The sequence below is a fragment of the Caretta caretta genome, chromosome 2, assembly GCF_965140235.1.
Source record: "Caretta caretta isolate rCarCar2 chromosome 2, rCarCar1.hap1, whole genome shotgun sequence".
NCBI classification, from domain to species: domain Eukaryota; kingdom Metazoa; phylum Chordata; order Testudines; family Cheloniidae; genus Caretta; species Caretta caretta.
This window is the reverse complement of record NC_134207.1, coordinates 63,390,086-63,406,169: the sequence shown is the minus strand read 5'-3', so window position 1 is coordinate 63,406,169 and position 16,084 is coordinate 63,390,086. Positions and strand designations below refer to the sequence as shown.

Sequence of the window (16,084 nt, the reverse complement as noted above, 5' to 3'; positions counted from 1 at the left end):
TAAAGGAAAGTCCCTAAAGAACTTAAGGTCATTGTATGTAACCAACTGAAGAGGAGCTCCCAGTTCAATGCTGTGGCAAAAAAAAACCCATACACACACCTAACATAATGCTTGGATGAGTAAATGCAACATAACATATAGGAGTAAGGAGGTGATAACACCTAGGTATATGGCATTGAGGAGACCATTACAGGAATACTGTAACCAGTTCTGGGGTCTGCACTTCAGAAAATATGCCAAAAACTGCAGAAGATTTGGAAAAAAACTACAAGAACAATTCACGGTCTGAAAAGCATGCCTTATAATGAGACTTAGAGAGTGCAATCTGTTTCGTTTGTCAAACCAAACTTTAAGAGGAGACTTGCTTATAATCTGTAAACAGGAATCACACTGGGCCATTATTATGCAGTATGGTGTACCAGCACCTTTCTCTAACAGTCATATTGTTCTCCAGAATCTCACTATGACATTACACTCCATATTCTTTATGAAAATATGCTTATGATATGGATAGGACATAACTGAGATGATTTACTGAATGTGATTATCCAATCGGTATGCATGTATCATTTCTGTATCTAAAGTTAGAAATATGGATTATGTAACAATTATAATTGGGTGTGTTTTGGGAAGACACTCACCAGACGACAGGCCATCAAATCTGATGTGAAGATACCCATCTCTCTCCCTCCTGGGAGGCGTCCTGGGAGGTAACTGTGACACTATTTTCAGAGTAGCAGCCGTGTTAGTCTGTATTCGCAAAAAGAAAAGGAGTACTTGTGGCACCTTAGAGACTAATAAATTTATTTGAGCATAAGCTTTCGTGAGCTATAGCTCACTTCATGGGATGCATTCAGTGGAAAATACAGTGAGGAGATTTATATACACAGAGAACATGAAACAATGGGTGTTACCATACACACTGTAAGGAGAGTGATCACTTAAGATTAGCTAATACCAGCAGGAGAGCAGGGGAACCTTTTGTAGTGATAATCAAGGTGGGCCATTTCCAGCAGTTGACAAGAACGCCTGAGGAACAGTGGGGGGTGGAGGGGGGGGGGAATAGTTTTACTTTGTGTAATGACCCATCCACTCCCAGTCTCTATTGAAGCCTAAATTAATTGTATCCAGTTTGCAAATTAATTCCAATTCAGCAGTCTCTCGTTGGAGTCTGTTTTTGAAGTTTTTTTGTTGAAGAATTGCAACTTTTAGGTCTGTAATCAAGTGACCAGAGAGATTGAAGTGTTCTCCGACTGGTTTTTGAATGTTATAATTCTTGACGTCTGATTTGTGTCCATTTATTCTTTTACGTAGAGACTGTCCAGTTTGACAAATGTACATGGCAGAGGGGCATTGCTGGCACATGATGGCATATATCACATTGGTGGATGTGCAAGTGAATGAGCCTCTGATAGTGTGGCTGATGTGATTAGGCCCTATGATGGTGTCCCCTGAATAGATATGTGGACACAGTTGGCAACGGGCTTTGTTGCAAGGATAGGTTCTTGGGTTAGTGGTTCTGTTGTGTGGTTGCTGGTGAGTATTTGAGTATCCCTGATAACGTCACAGCAAACCTGGTGGCTGAACTTTGTGACTTTGTCCTCACCCATAACTATTTGTATACCTTCAAATCAGTGGCACTGCTATGGGTACCCGCATGGCCCCACAGTATGCCAACATTTTTGACTTAGAACAACGCTTCCTCAACTCTCGTCCCCTAATGCCCCTACTCGTGCTACTTTAATGACATCTTCATCATCTGGACCCATGGAAAAGAAGCCCTTGAGGAATTCCACCATGATTTCAACAATTTCCATCCCACCATCAACCTCAGCCTGGTCCAGTCCACACAAGAGATCCACTTCCTGGACACAGTGGTGCTAATAAGCTATGGTCACATAAACACCACCCTATACCGGAAACCTACTGACCGGTATTCCTACCTACATGCCTCCAGCTTTCATCCAGACCACACCACACGATCCATTGTCTACAGCCAAGCTCTATGATCCAACCACATTTGTTCCAACCCCTCAGACAGAGACAAACACCTACAAGATCTCTATCAAGCATTCTTACAACTACAATACTCACCTGCTGAAGTGAAGAAACAGATTGACAGAGCCAAAAGAGTACCCAGAAGTCACCTACTACAGGACAGGCCCAACAAAGAAAATAACAGAACGCCACTAGCCATCACCTTCAGCCCCCAACTAAAACCTCTCCAATGCATCATCAAGGATCTACAACCTATCCTGAAGGATGACCCGTCACTATCACAGATCTTGGGGGACAGGCCAGTCCTTGCTTACAAACAGCCCCCCAACCTGAAGCAAATACAAGAGACTGCTGAATTGGATTTAATTTGCAAACTGGATACAATTAACTTAGGCGTGAATAGAGACTGGGAGTGGATGGGTCATTACACAAGGTAAAACTATTTCCCCATGTTTATTCCCCCCTCCCCCCACTGTTCCTCAGACATTCTGGTCAACTGCTGGAAATGGCCCACCTTGATTATCACTACAAAAGGTTTTCTTCTCCCACCCCCCTGCTCTCCTGCTGGTATTAGCTCATCTTAAGTGATCACTCTCCTTACAGTGTGTATGGTAACACCCATTGTTTCATGTTCTCTGTGTATATAAATCTCCTCACTGTATTTTCCACTGAATGCATCCCGATGAAGTGAGCTGTAGCTCACAAAAGCTTATGCTCAAATAAATTTGTTAGTCTCTAAGGTGCCACAAGTACTCCTTTTCTTTTTGTGACACTAGTAGGTCAGGTGGTCTTGTCATCTGACACTAAACGTTATCTTGGACTTCATGTAACTTTCCTCTAAAAGGAAAGGGGGGGTCAAGTTTGGGAAACAAGGGATTCCCACCTTATGTAAATCTTATTTAAGGGTGGGGAGGAAGGCAAAACAGGACTCTCTCTTCCATGACCTACCTAAGAAGGACTGCTGAAAGAACCTGAAGGGACAAAGGAACTAACCTGAAGGGAAAGGCAGGGGAGAGTCCAGACTGAGACAGGGGCCCAGTTTGTAAGAAGAAATAGCAGGAACTCTGAGCTACAGAAACTCTGCACCCTGCCTAATTCAACATTTAGGGTGATAAATTACATTTTGTAACCTCAAAAAGAAAAGGAGTACTTGTGGGCACCTTAGAGACTAACCAATTTATTTGAGCATGAGCTTTCGTGAGCTACAGCTCACTTCTGATGAAGTGAGCTGTAGCTCACGAAAGCTCATGCTCAAATAAATTGGTTAGTCTCTAAGGTGCCACAAGTTCTCCTTTTCTTTTTGCGAATACAGACTAACACGGCTGTTCCTCTGAAACCTGTCATTTTGTAACCTGTTTCTTTAGTGAATCAAACTTAGTTTGTGTGTTTTGTTTTATTTGCTCAGTAATCTGCTTTGTTCTGTTTGGTACCCCTTTAACTACTTAAAATCTACCTTTTATACTTAATAAATGTATTTCTTGTTTATGATATAACCCAGTTTGTGCAAATCATAATGGGGAGGGTGTTTAGGGGCTGTCCATACCTTCCTCCACCTTGAGGAAGGAGGCAGATTTCATAATATATCTTTGGGTCTGCACTCCAAGGGAGGTGGACACCTGAGTGCTGGGACAAGTCCCTTAAGCTGAGTCTTCCCAGAGCTGATCTCAGTGTCTGTGTCATTCTGCAGTTGAGTGTGGCCCTATCTGTGTGCTTGCTGGAGGAGGCTTAATGGCCTGGCTCAGCAAGACACGTAAAAAGGGGGCCCATGCTGGCAGAACAAGTAGGCTCAGTGGTATCTCAGCACATCAGGTTGCATCTTAAAAGAGACATCAGTCACAGTGGCATAGTCGAGCAGGATAATGTGCACAGCTTACTGCCCTTAGACACTGGTGGTGATTTTGAGTGTGTTTTAAGTGGGTTGGCTAGAAAACAGAATGGTTACTCATTTGTTATTTTCTGTTTGCTTATTCTGGGCAAGGAAAATAGGGACAAGAAAAGTAGGAAAATGAGTGAAAGTGAAGCTACCAAGAAGTTGGAGCTCTACAGGTTGCAGATAGAGGAAAATGAAAAAATGCACCAGAGACAGGTGGAGTTAAGACAACTGCAGACAAAAGAACAGAAAGCAGAAGAAGCCAGACAAAAGCAGCCCATGAGAGAGCCACGGAAGCCCAGAAGTAAACTATGGAGCTACAAACCAAAGAAGAAGCAGCCAGGCAAAAAGCTTCTCTGAAGCTACAAGCCAAAGAAATGGAGAAGAGAGAAAAAGTGAGACAACATGAACTAGCCTTAATAGGGAAGTGGAACCAAAACCCCACACCAGGGGGCCCCACCTGTCCAAAAATCCACAAGTGGGAGCAGTTTTGTCCACCATATAGCGAATCTGGGGACATTGCTGAATACTTCATCACCTTTGGGAGGCTGTACATGCTTCATGCGATTCCTGACGATCAAAAAATGGCCACATTGGTTGCAAAATTGACTGGGAAAGCTCTGGACATATTCAGTAAGATGCCAATGGATGATGCTTCCAATTATGGTAAATTTAAGGACTTGTTTTTTAAACAGTTTCATATTACACCTGAAACTTACAGCGTAAATTTTAGAAGCCTTAAGCATGGGGCTGGGTTAAGTATTCTGGCTTATGTGAACGAAATGAGAGATTTACTGGATAAGTGGGTGAGGAGGAAAGGTATTACAAGCTTTGAAGGAATGTGTGATTTGGTTGCTCAGGAACAGTTCCTGAATATGTCTAATGATGATGTAAAACAGTGTTTATGGGATAAAGAGGTGGAAACAGTTGATAAACTTGCAGCTTTTGCAGATAAATTTGACCAATCCCAAGAACCTACTAGGAATAAATCACTGGCAGAGGAGTTAAATTTTGGCGGGAAGCAAGGTCCCTGTTTTACCCCGGAGAAGAAGGAGGGTGGATGGGAGCCAGGACACTCACCTCCCCAAGTTCACTCCTCCAGTTCTCATCTCAAATCTCCTGTAAAAGCAGAAGAGCCCAGAAGGTGCTATTATTGTAATTCCACTGAGCACCTGAGGAATAAATGCCCTGTGCTGAGTGGGAACAGGCAGCAGACAACTCATGGAAATGCTTCTACCCAAAGAACAGAGGCACCTCAGGCAGTTGCCATATATCACACAGGATTTGTAAAGTTGCCACCGCACAACCAGGCAGTAAGCACATGAAGGCTGTCAGAATAAATGGCAAGGAGCTCCCTGCCTGGAGAGATACTGGTGCAGAAGTTTCTGTGGTCAGGAGAGACCTAGTTCAGGAGAAAGACATACTGCCAGGACAGATGACAGAGCTTTTGTTAGTAGGGGGTCACAAAATCTTTGTGCCTTTGGCTAAAGTGCACATGGAAGCTGGGGATTTGCAAGCTGAGTTGACTGTGGCAGCTGTCCCTCAGAACACAAATTCTTCTGGGGAATGACTTTTTTAATGTGGCTAGGGTTGTCCATGGGGTCTCTCAGCTACAAGAAGGAATCTTGTGCTGAAGCCCCAGGGGGAAGGAGCAAAGCTACAGAAACTGCTGAGGAAATGGGAGAGAGTGTCTTTTTAATTCCTCTACAGCCCTGCAAAGCAGTTTGCTACCAAAGGGGGCGGGTGGCTAAAACCAGCTCCTGTGCGGTGGCTATCCTCTCAGGGGATGGAAGTGTTTTGCCTGATGGTAGGGAGTCTGTCCAGGTTGCTGGATGCCAGGAAGTCGCAGTTAAGCAAAAAACAGAACTCACTCTAGAATGCATAGGAAAATGTGCCCTAGAAGAAAGGTTAGGTGTGGCCCTGCCTGTGTGCATGCTGGAGGAAACTTAAGAGCCTGGTTCAGCAAGACATGCAAAAAGGGGGCCCATGCTGGCAGAACAGGCGGGCTCAGTGGTATCTCAGCACATCAGGCGGCATCTTAAAGGGGGCAACGCATCACACTCACCTTTAATTTTAAATAAGTCTCTTGCTGTTAGAGACACAAAGAAAACTTTGAATATTTTAACCAATGCAGCAATGTTTAGTGAATCTGGAATAAAGCTGATTTAAAAAAACCCAGGATTTAATTTTTCCCCAAAATATTCATAAAATCTGTCTACTTTCCCCCCCAACCCCACCCAAAACTTTCAAAATTCAAAAGTTTTTCAACTGGCTGAATTGAAAAAATTCAATTCTTTTTTTCTAGAATGATAGCTTCAAGAGGTATGATCGGCCCATATATCTCAGTAAGGTGTTAAGTTAATCTCTATGACCAATTATAAGTATCAACATTGCCAATTTCATTGCTCATTAAGCCATGCAAGAAAGGAGAGTGTGGATCACAGATCTGCACAAATCTACTGCAAGTGACTTTATTTTGGCACCAGAAATAGGTTGCTCTTGGGAGAAACCACCATTTCCCCCTCCAGTTAAGAAAGAACCAAGCCCATGTAGGCTCTAGCAATCAGTCATTAAATAAAAAAAAGATATCTAAAAAGATATGCTCTAGCTCAGTCGTAGGATAGGCTATTTGATTACAGTGGCTCCTTCTGCCCTTCAAATCTATTTATCTATGGGGTTACTTACACTGGTGAAGAAACTGAAACAGAGAACAGAATTTTGCCCAGAGGGATTAGCTGCCTGTTGGCTCTGAAGTGTTATTTGGGTGTTGGCTCTGAAGACCAATGATAGCTATACAAGGGTCACTGTGATATGATAAAGCAGCAACCTGGAAATGGTTTAGGGGGGGTCCCTGCCTATCACATTATTGGGTGGGTTACATAGGGAAAAGGAAGCTGGGTCCAGGAGCTTCTCTGGGAAGCTGGTGTCCTCTTTCCTCCTTGCTGACTGAAGCAGGAAAAAGCCTCTGGGGATTGTAACCAGCATTTCTCAGGTGAGTTGGTTGATGTGTTCTTTGTTATAACAATAAACTGTGCTCTGAGGCACGGGCCGTAAGAAAGACTTGGACATGGAGTTTCCCTACCTGGTAACACAACCCACCACCTACAGTCACCTTCACTAGCTGTCATTTTGGACAAAACATGCAGTTAGTCTGAGGTTTTGGGCACAGATTTAACACTGTGGACAGAGGTTTAATAGCACTAATCCATGTACCTGTGCCATCTGCAGAATAAATGCAACATTTTTATATAATTTTATGAATGCCATAACTTTTAATATAGAATAGAAAGAATAAGGATATGACTGCCTTAAACTGACCTGTACGTGTTATAATTCCTGGATAGTTTTAAAATGGTAGGTGACAAAATTTCTTAAACAAAGTGACTTGAATAATTTACTGGCTACATTGTAAACACATTAAAAACTGCCTAAGCAAGAATCATGGTCAGAAGATGTAATCTAGAAAATATGATGGATCTTCATAATCTGCTCATAAGAATCTACACCATTAATCCTCTTAAAACAAAACAAAACCAAAATATCTTAGGTACACTCTTTGTGTTTCTCTGTTCATACTTATGTTACTGCCTGGTTTAAAAGACAATTTTTATCTAACTAAGTTATAGATCATTAAGCTGAAAAAAAGTTTGCCCGTTACTGCTGTTTTACCATCTTGCCCCATCTTGTCTCATTAGCAGGAACTGATTGAGCATGAAGGTGTTCCCTGGCTGTCAGTAGATAAAGTAGGTGCTCTTGGCTTTCATCTGTTCTGAATTCTCCTTGTCTCATTATCTTCACAAGGTCAGATTCTTTGATACAGGGACTGCTTGCTTAGCACTCCATTCTGGCAATTACTTGCCTTGCAACCTTAACCATAAGTAGATTGCATGTATATGGCAGCAATGAAAGTATCAGCATACAGGTCAACAGCCATACATCCAAATACCATTCAAAATGTGTTAATTCTACTTATATAATTGTTATGGCTCTACATTATCATATTGACTGAAACACAACGTACACATTAAAATGTATAGGTTTATACCTAAACACTGAAATTGGAATCACAATTCATCTTTCCTTTAGAATCAATCCTAGAGTTGTTTTTCTATGTGATTCCTAAATAGCATATTCACGAAAGGCATGCTTTGCACTTTTCCCCTTAAATCCAAAAGAGTTGCTCTGTGATACACTGGTAATAGCAGAATCAAGTGGAGAAGTGTAGGTGAAAATTAACAACTACTGTGTAGATTTAATACAGGTTATACTAAAATTAATGCAAGATATTTTGAAAGGGAAGTGTTTTTCTCTTCACTCTGTTTAATCTGAGAAAGAAGAGGAAACCGACCAAGGACATCTCATTCATGTCCCTGATATTATTCCATTTTACATTCACGACAATAACTCTTACAGTAGCAAATCTTTTTACTTTCCTCGATGACAAATCCCATTCTCATAGCTCATCAACTTTGACCAACAAAAATCGTGTTTGAGTCACCTATATCTCCAAAGCCACAACACGAATGTACTTTTCACATTCTAGAGAAAATACATTAGGAGAATACAAAATATAAATGCTTTACATTTCTGTTCAATAACTACACCAGAATTACTTATTATTACTGTGCCTCTAAACTAATTCCCATATCAGACTGTAGACATCTTTCTTCAGCTAATGTGATGAATCCTCAGAAAATCACTTCATTCTTAATATGTCAGTGGTATTCAGATGTATGAAAAGACTTTCAAATTAGCTATTTAATTATTTTTTTCTGGAATATCTCAATAAAATCCATATTGGTGTGGGTATAATAATACTATGCACCTTTTATCTAAGGACTTTTAAAAGTATTATCAACCACATTTTACAGATGGGAAAACAGAGGCACAGGGAGGTTAAGTGAATTATCCAAGGATCATATAATAAGTCAATGGCAAAGTCAGACTCAGGTCCACTAGCTCTCAGTTCCACAATCTAATCAATCTACTTAATACGCCACTGTGCATACACACGGACAGCCGTGCATACTCTCCACTCCTTCATGCCAAGAAGCTCCACTTGCTGCCTAACCTCTTAACGGCTCAAAACTGCCGCCTCCCCCTGGCTCTACACCCTGACACATCAATGCTCAGAACATCCCTTCCAAATCACTCATGCACCTCTGGTCTCAGAAAACTCATCCCCAGGCTCAAAACCCACCTGTCTCACCTTCAGTCACCACTAGCAGTAATGGAAGCCCTTCCATCTTAGAAACCCCCTCTAGAAGCAGCAGCAGAGAGACCTATACTCAGAATTAACCTCATAGAAGGTTATATTCCCTCTACTGGCTGTAGCCCATGGACTTCAAGGGTTCGAAGTTGCAGGGAGCATGTACAGATAGCCTTTTACTCTGCCTCTGTTAGGTAGTTCTCAATTAACCCTGCATAACTCTATATTCCCAGCACCTCTTCCCTCTGCAACATGCAGCCCCAACAGGAACTTCCAGTGACAAGGTGAGCGCCAGCCTCCAAGGCTTGGAGCAGATCCAAATCTACAAGGGGCCTTCTGGTGGCAGCAGGTAGTACTGCACACTTCCATTTTTTCGGTACACTACACAGCTGTGCTATTGTTGGTGGGATTTGGGCTTATTGTCCTCTACTATGTAGCTTACCAACATATCTTTACAAGTAGCTTCCAGTTTGCACCAGTGTAACTGAGATCAGAATCATGTCCAAAGACTTGCAGCTTCAGCATCAGGTTGGCAAGACTACATTCTCTGGGCCACCATCAGCGAGGTAGTGGTCACTTGACCATGCTGTTCCTAGCAGCAGTGTTGAGCCAAGGCACCCGTCTCTGTTAAACACCACATCTTCTATTTGCCATTTATTGGATGGGGAGCTGTTTCAAGAGTAAAGAACACAAATTTTCTGTCATTGAACATTTTTTTCCCCAATATCACCTCAGAGCATTAGTGGGCCAATTATAAATTTAAGGACTAAAATTTTAAAGCAAAAGAAATTGCTTTAGGGAATTTTTTTTTGGTTTAGTTTGTATCCAAATCATTATGTTTGATTTGCCTCAAACACAAACAGGATTTGCTCTTTTTTGAATATTAATATTAAAAAGCTGAAACTTATTAGAGAGGCTCCCATTTTCATGAAGTGAATTGTAACAGGCAAAAACTGATACCTAATCATTTCAGTGGGAAAAGCTTTTCACTTAAATATTGATTTTAGGTAAGTTTCAATAGGAACATCGGGCTCAGTCCTAGAGAATGTTGAAAGTTCAGAGAGCCAGAGCACACAATATTTGCTCAACACCTTCACAGAAAAGTCTCTTCATAATGTGGTGAAGTATGGGCAGTACTCAGCTCCCATTGAATTGACCACAGTTGAGGGGGAGAAAGTGTTGAGCAACACACAGGTTGTGCCCAAAACACATTAATGAAGCACTAAGTGATATGTAGCCAGGGGAGGGACTCAGTGGGGATGGAAGGAGAGGAAGAATAACATGGTTACAGTGATGATCAGGGAAGAACATTTTAGAAAGTGCATTTTGGATGGTCTGGCGAGAGGGGTCATCCTTCTCTTGGGAATGCCAGAGAGTAGATGAGTAGAGCATGGACCAGTGTTTTAAATGGTGAAACAGAAAAAGGGGTTGATTTTCCATAATTGAGTCAGAAATGCCATTTTCATTTCAAATATGGGAGATAGATATAAAAGTAAAGAAGTTTCCTTCAAAATTCTCACAGCCCTGCAACTCTTACTCAACTGAACAATACTAACTCAAGCAAAATGTGTCACCAATTTCAATGGGACTACTTGCCCAAGAAAGGGCTGCAGGACTGGGCCCTTAGCTGGGATTCCAACAGCTCTGCCTCCAATATATACACACACCATCATCCTTAAAACAAAAAAAGAACGAAGAAAATAATTCACTGATTTTAATAGGCTTTAAAATCTCAGTAGTGGCTTAAGAATATGTTTAACATGAATCAGTTCTGCCTCCTGAACCAGAGTTTTATTAACATTTTTAATTAAATTAAAAATGTTAATTTTAGTGCTGGGAAAGGTTCCCAGTTGACAGCTATCGAGACTGTGAAGCCATGTATTTATCCAGTGAACAGATACAGTCAAGCCTTCCTCAAATTGCCCTTCAAGTGTCTCTCAAACCTATTTAAGGCAAAGAGGCTGCTCAACTGATACTTCCATTCAGTCCTTGCTTCCAAAACAGGCAAGAAGGGAGCTAACAGTGATGTGGACACTAGTCCACTGGGAATTAAACTAACACCAACAACTCACCGCACAAAGGCCAAATCACCATTCTGATGGTAGTGCACTCTCGACATCTCACATGAACTGGCTTTCATTGGCAACAGAGAAATGAAATGCTCCATTACTTAACCCCTGAGTCACCCAGTTCCTACAACCATTACAATTTAATAAGTGTAACTCTCACTTTCATTACAGCAATCTCTCTTAAAATTCTTATTCCACACTATAAGCCTAGCCAACTGGGGTCTTCGGGTGAGAGGGGGAAGAGAGAGAGAGAAGAGAAGTAGCCCCTGTCCCCAAATAATTAGGAATTGCATTAATAAAAGGAACAGTTTGAAACAGAAGTTCTTCTCACTTTATTAAAAATGGACAAATTTCGTTATCAGACAAAACTACTCACTGAAGCGATATTCAACAGCTATTTTATTTTTTAGCGCCATCCCTAAACAAATAGTTGCCTATGACTGTGCACACAGACACATCACTGCAAATGAGCGTAGTATCTGGGTTAAAGCCAAGTCATTTGGTTAGGAGGGCAGTGGGGATGTGACATAAAAATTACTGTATCACTTGTGTGTGTGTGTGTGTGGTGGGGAAGACGACACTTTGATACTATTTGCAAGTTTGCCAATCGTTAACATATTGGACCAGTGGCTGACCAAGGAAGAAGCAATAGGATCCATTTCTAAAGAGATCAGTGGCCTCTTGTGCAAGAGGGTGCAGAGACAGAGGGTGGAAGAAAAGCAGGCACCATTAGTCCAGTCCCAAGCTGGAACGGCAGCAGCAGAAAGCTGCAGACAAGTGCTCTTTGCGAGAAAATTTCATCCGTTTCCACTATGCTTGTTTATTTCTCTATCCAAATCCTAATGACTTGAGCATTTTTGTCAAAATGAACTTTTGTTCCTAGTGGAAGCCATGTTGCAGCATGTCCCCTACAGTTAAAACAAAAAAGCTTATTGATTCACTTCAACAAAAAGAAAAATTAGAAACAAAGACTAGAACTTAGAAGGAAACAACACTTAAGATATATGCAGTGTTGTTGTAGCCATGTTGGTCCCAGGATATTAGAGAGGCGGGTGGGGTAATATCTTTTACTGGACCAACTTCTGTTGGTGAGAGGAACAAGCTTCTGAGCTACACAGACCTGAAGACGAGCTCTCTGTAGCTCAGAAGCTTGTTCCTCTCACCAGCAGAAGTTGGTCCAGTAAAAGATATTATCTCACCTGCCTTGTCTCACATCTCACAGGAGATGACAGAACAGTACTATTTAATGGTTTAGTCAGATCACGTAGCTCTTCTGTAGAGATCCCTCTTATCCCCTGGTGCTTTGTTACAAAAACTTTCCCCACAATAAACACTAGTACAAGCAAAACTGGTAAGACTGATACAGTTCAGAGGTTGAAGTACAAGACTGGGAGCCAGGTATTACAGAGTAATAATGCTGACTGTCACCAATTCTGTCTGTGGTCTTGGATGAGTCATTTATTCTGTGTATTAGACTATAGCCAAACTGGGAAGAATAATTAACTACAGTTGTGAAGAATTAAATGAAAGTTGTAAAAAACTTGTGTAGAGAGTCAAACATTTCCACAGTGTGATCGACACCTTAAAGGGAATTTTTTCCATGGAATATTTCTTTTTCCATTTGCAATTGCATGGAATACTGACTCACATGTGATACATAACTATACATGTGTAGAAACTACAGCAATTTATGTACATTGCAGAGTAACGCTAGGAAAGGAGTCATGTGTTCTTAACTCTCTTTAAGGCAATGTTGCAGCTGGAAACAAGAAAAGATAATATGTGACAGGTAGAGCTGGTCAAAAATTTCCAAGAAGAAGTTTGGAGATTTTTGGTCAAAAAATGGCCTTTCAAAAATTGTTTTTGTTTTGTTGTTGCTGGGTTCTTTTTGAAATTGTCAACCCTCAAAATTTTTCATGAAAAAGAAAAATCACAATTTTTGAAAAAAGCATGAATCAAACAGTCATTAAAAGAAAACTGGGCCCATTTCTAACACTTCACAACAAAACCTGCAAAGTTTCAGAATTTTCACAAAAACCTTACTTATTTTTTGACCAGTTCTAGTGACTAGAAAACTCTCCACAACCCAACATAAAGTTCTCCACAAACTGCAGTTTGAAAAATACCGGCTTAAAAAAGGCCACATGGAAATGTTTCCCATTTAGAATCATGATGTCACCATTCTATTTCATAATTTATTACTGATAAATAATTAAGAGTTTAAAGTGGGAGTATTTAATCTTTGTCAGACCTCACACATCTTTCACCACCCAGCATGAAGCATTCTTAAGAACATTATTGAGTCCTTTTATGTTATGTCAATGATATTCAAGTTTGTGACAAAGCTTTCTTTCAGATTAATGTCATTTATAAAACACTAATATGCAACTATACTTTTATTTCTGGAATTTCTAAGAATTAAAGAAACATATTAGCCAGCATTGTTGTCAACTCTCACAGCTTTACCCTGACTCCTGTAAGATTTGGTGTTTTTCTTAAAGCCCCAGCTCTTGGAATCATGTTATCACATGAGAACTTCGGGGGGGGAGGGGGGAGTGTTAAATAATTTTTTAGCCCTTATAGTTGTGGAGACTGAAATCATGGGCCTAATGATTCAAAAACAGAACCCAGAGCTTATTATAAAAAAATTTCAAGGCAATCTCATGATATTTTAGGACTTGTCTCATGGCTTAATACTAAAGATTGCCAGTACTAAGCCAGGCTTTATGGGGAGGTACAAAAATAGCAATACAGACTTAGTTTGATCAAAAGTGATATATAAGAAGATCTCAGATCACTTTACCAAAAGTAGTTAGGAATCATTATCCCCACTGTGCAAGCAAGAACAAGCAAGCAAGCAACAGAAATCCAGGCAACCCAACTCTCAGTCCTGTTCTCCATCCATTGATTCATCCTGCTACACTTTAAAAATAAATAAATAAACCCTTCAATAGTTGCCCCCTACACACACACACACCTAAAAATAACATTTCACAGCAACAGTGCCGAGTGGGGGAAAGCACAAGTCTAAGAACAGCTGAGGTGTGAGTCTTGTTGCATCTTGATTTAAATCTACCCACTTCTGCAATTCCTCCAAACCACGTTCCAGGTTGGTCAGAAACCACAATGCAGAGCAGCATTACGACTTAAGGCCAAGCTGCACCCGCCACCTACAGTGCCAAGGGACTATAAGCCAGTGATTCTCAATATGCATCCGATGAAGTGTGCTATAGCTCACGAAAGCTTATGCTCAACTAAATTTGTTAGTCTCTAAGGTGCCACAAGTACTCCTTTTCTTTTTGCAGATACAGACTAACATGGCTGCTACTCTGAAACCTGTCATTAAACCCAAATGCACTCAATACCAAGTCAAATTCTCACTTACCTGTATATGTAAAGGTATCAGTAGCCTCCAGGAGCAGACCTTTAGAACCTGTAGCTGAGTCAAATTTGAAAGAGGTGCTTCCATGGGACCCCACTGGAAGGAAGAATTAACATTAGAGCAACCCTTCCACACTACCCAGCACAGTAGGGCTGGATGCCCTGGTTTCACCTGCTGTCTCCCGTTAAGCCCGAGTCAGCTTGGCATAAATGGGAGTTTGAGGTGTACAAGGAATGGGTCTTTGTTAAGTGCATAGAAACAGACTAAACAAATCAGAGAAGCTTGGACTTGTAGAAGTCAGCTGTCCCTGCAAAGAGATTGTATTTTGAAGAATTCATGGAACTGACAGAGCATAACTCAGGTGCTTAGAGATATGGATAGATGTAGCTACTAAAATAATACAAGAAAACACAGAACTCAGGAATGAATAAATCAGAGAATCATCACATTAACTATGAGCAATGCACATACTCACATGGGACCTCCCAGGGCACAGACAGGAACCAGAGAACAATGAAGAGCAGCTAAGGTGGAGCAATACAAACTAACTCACCTTTCAGTTTCTCTCCCCCCACAGCAAACACCTGCTTCCTGATGACATACAGAAGCACTGCAAGGACACTCTGTTCCTCTCAACAAAGCTAGCAGCTGCTCCAGGTGAGCTGCCTCTATCTTGCCTACAAACCACATCCTGTCTATGCAGCCTCAGCCAAAGCAGGGAAATTGCTCCCCAGTAGGGTAAGGAACTTGTCAGTCAGTGAAAGCTGGGTTGGCTACAGCCTAGCTCAGCAGCAGCATTCTGGCTCCTAGGAGACCCAAGGGCAGTTGAGGAGCCTTACAACAGCTCAGTATTTGACCAGGCCAACGTGACAGGTTACTGTTCATATATTTATTTAATATTCCATTTCTATAACACTTGTTGCCAATCAAGCAGTAGTCTCCAATCACCAGCTGCGGTTTAAAAACTTAATGTTTTTCATGGGAGACCATTAAGATTTGATGTGGGTTTTTTTAATTTCACTAAAAGGGATAGTAATAATGAGTCATATTTTCTTAGGCACCAATCCTGATTCATGTAGGTGGGCCTTTGCCTGCGGAAGGCCCCACTGACTACAGTGGGGCTCAGTGCGGGGCAAAAAGCAGTTGCCTCTCATGGGACTATTTATAATGTGTAAAGTTAAACACATGGATAAGTCTCTGCAGGACCAGTAGCTTAGGCTGTAAGCTCTTTGGGACAGGGTCTGTGGACTTGTAAGGGTGAACAGATGCCACTAAAATACAACGTCTTTCCCTAACACGGGGCCCATCTGATTGGATGTTCTTGGTTTATTCTGTTTGTTGGTCCCCCACACTAAGCCTGAATCTCGGCTTGGAGAAGTAGGATGGAAGGAGGGCACATCTACCATGGCAGGCAGGATGGCTGGGGTTCATGGACAGCCAGGAAGACAGATTTTACAAAGGTTTAATAATTAACATAGAAAGCAGGCAACTGATCATTTGTTAAAAGAATAATAGATGAAGACTAAGAGACAGCTAAAAATAAAAACGGCAGAATA

At 41.3% G+C, this 16,084-nt stretch overlaps 1 long non-coding RNA gene across 3 annotated transcripts in view; it reads right to left on the bottom strand.

Moving 5' to 3' along the window:
* The window catches only part of LOC142071013 (uncharacterized), a 94,283-nt gene extending 79,232 nt beyond the window's left edge, over positions 1-15,051 (bottom strand). Inside the window, exons 1-3 of one of the 3 annotated variants that reach the window (XR_012666967.1) lie at positions 15,004-15,051; positions 14,532-14,624; positions 642-750 (exon numbers count right to left, since the gene is read on the bottom strand). This is a non-coding gene — a long non-coding RNA (uncharacterized LOC142071013). Of the gene's footprint in view, positions 1-641; positions 751-11,528; positions 12,055-14,531; positions 14,625-15,003 lie in introns of those variants that run through there. The other 2 variants (XR_012666966.1, XR_012666968.1) reach the window with 2 other exon arrangements.
* Positions 15,052-16,084: the final 1,033 nt, after the last annotated feature.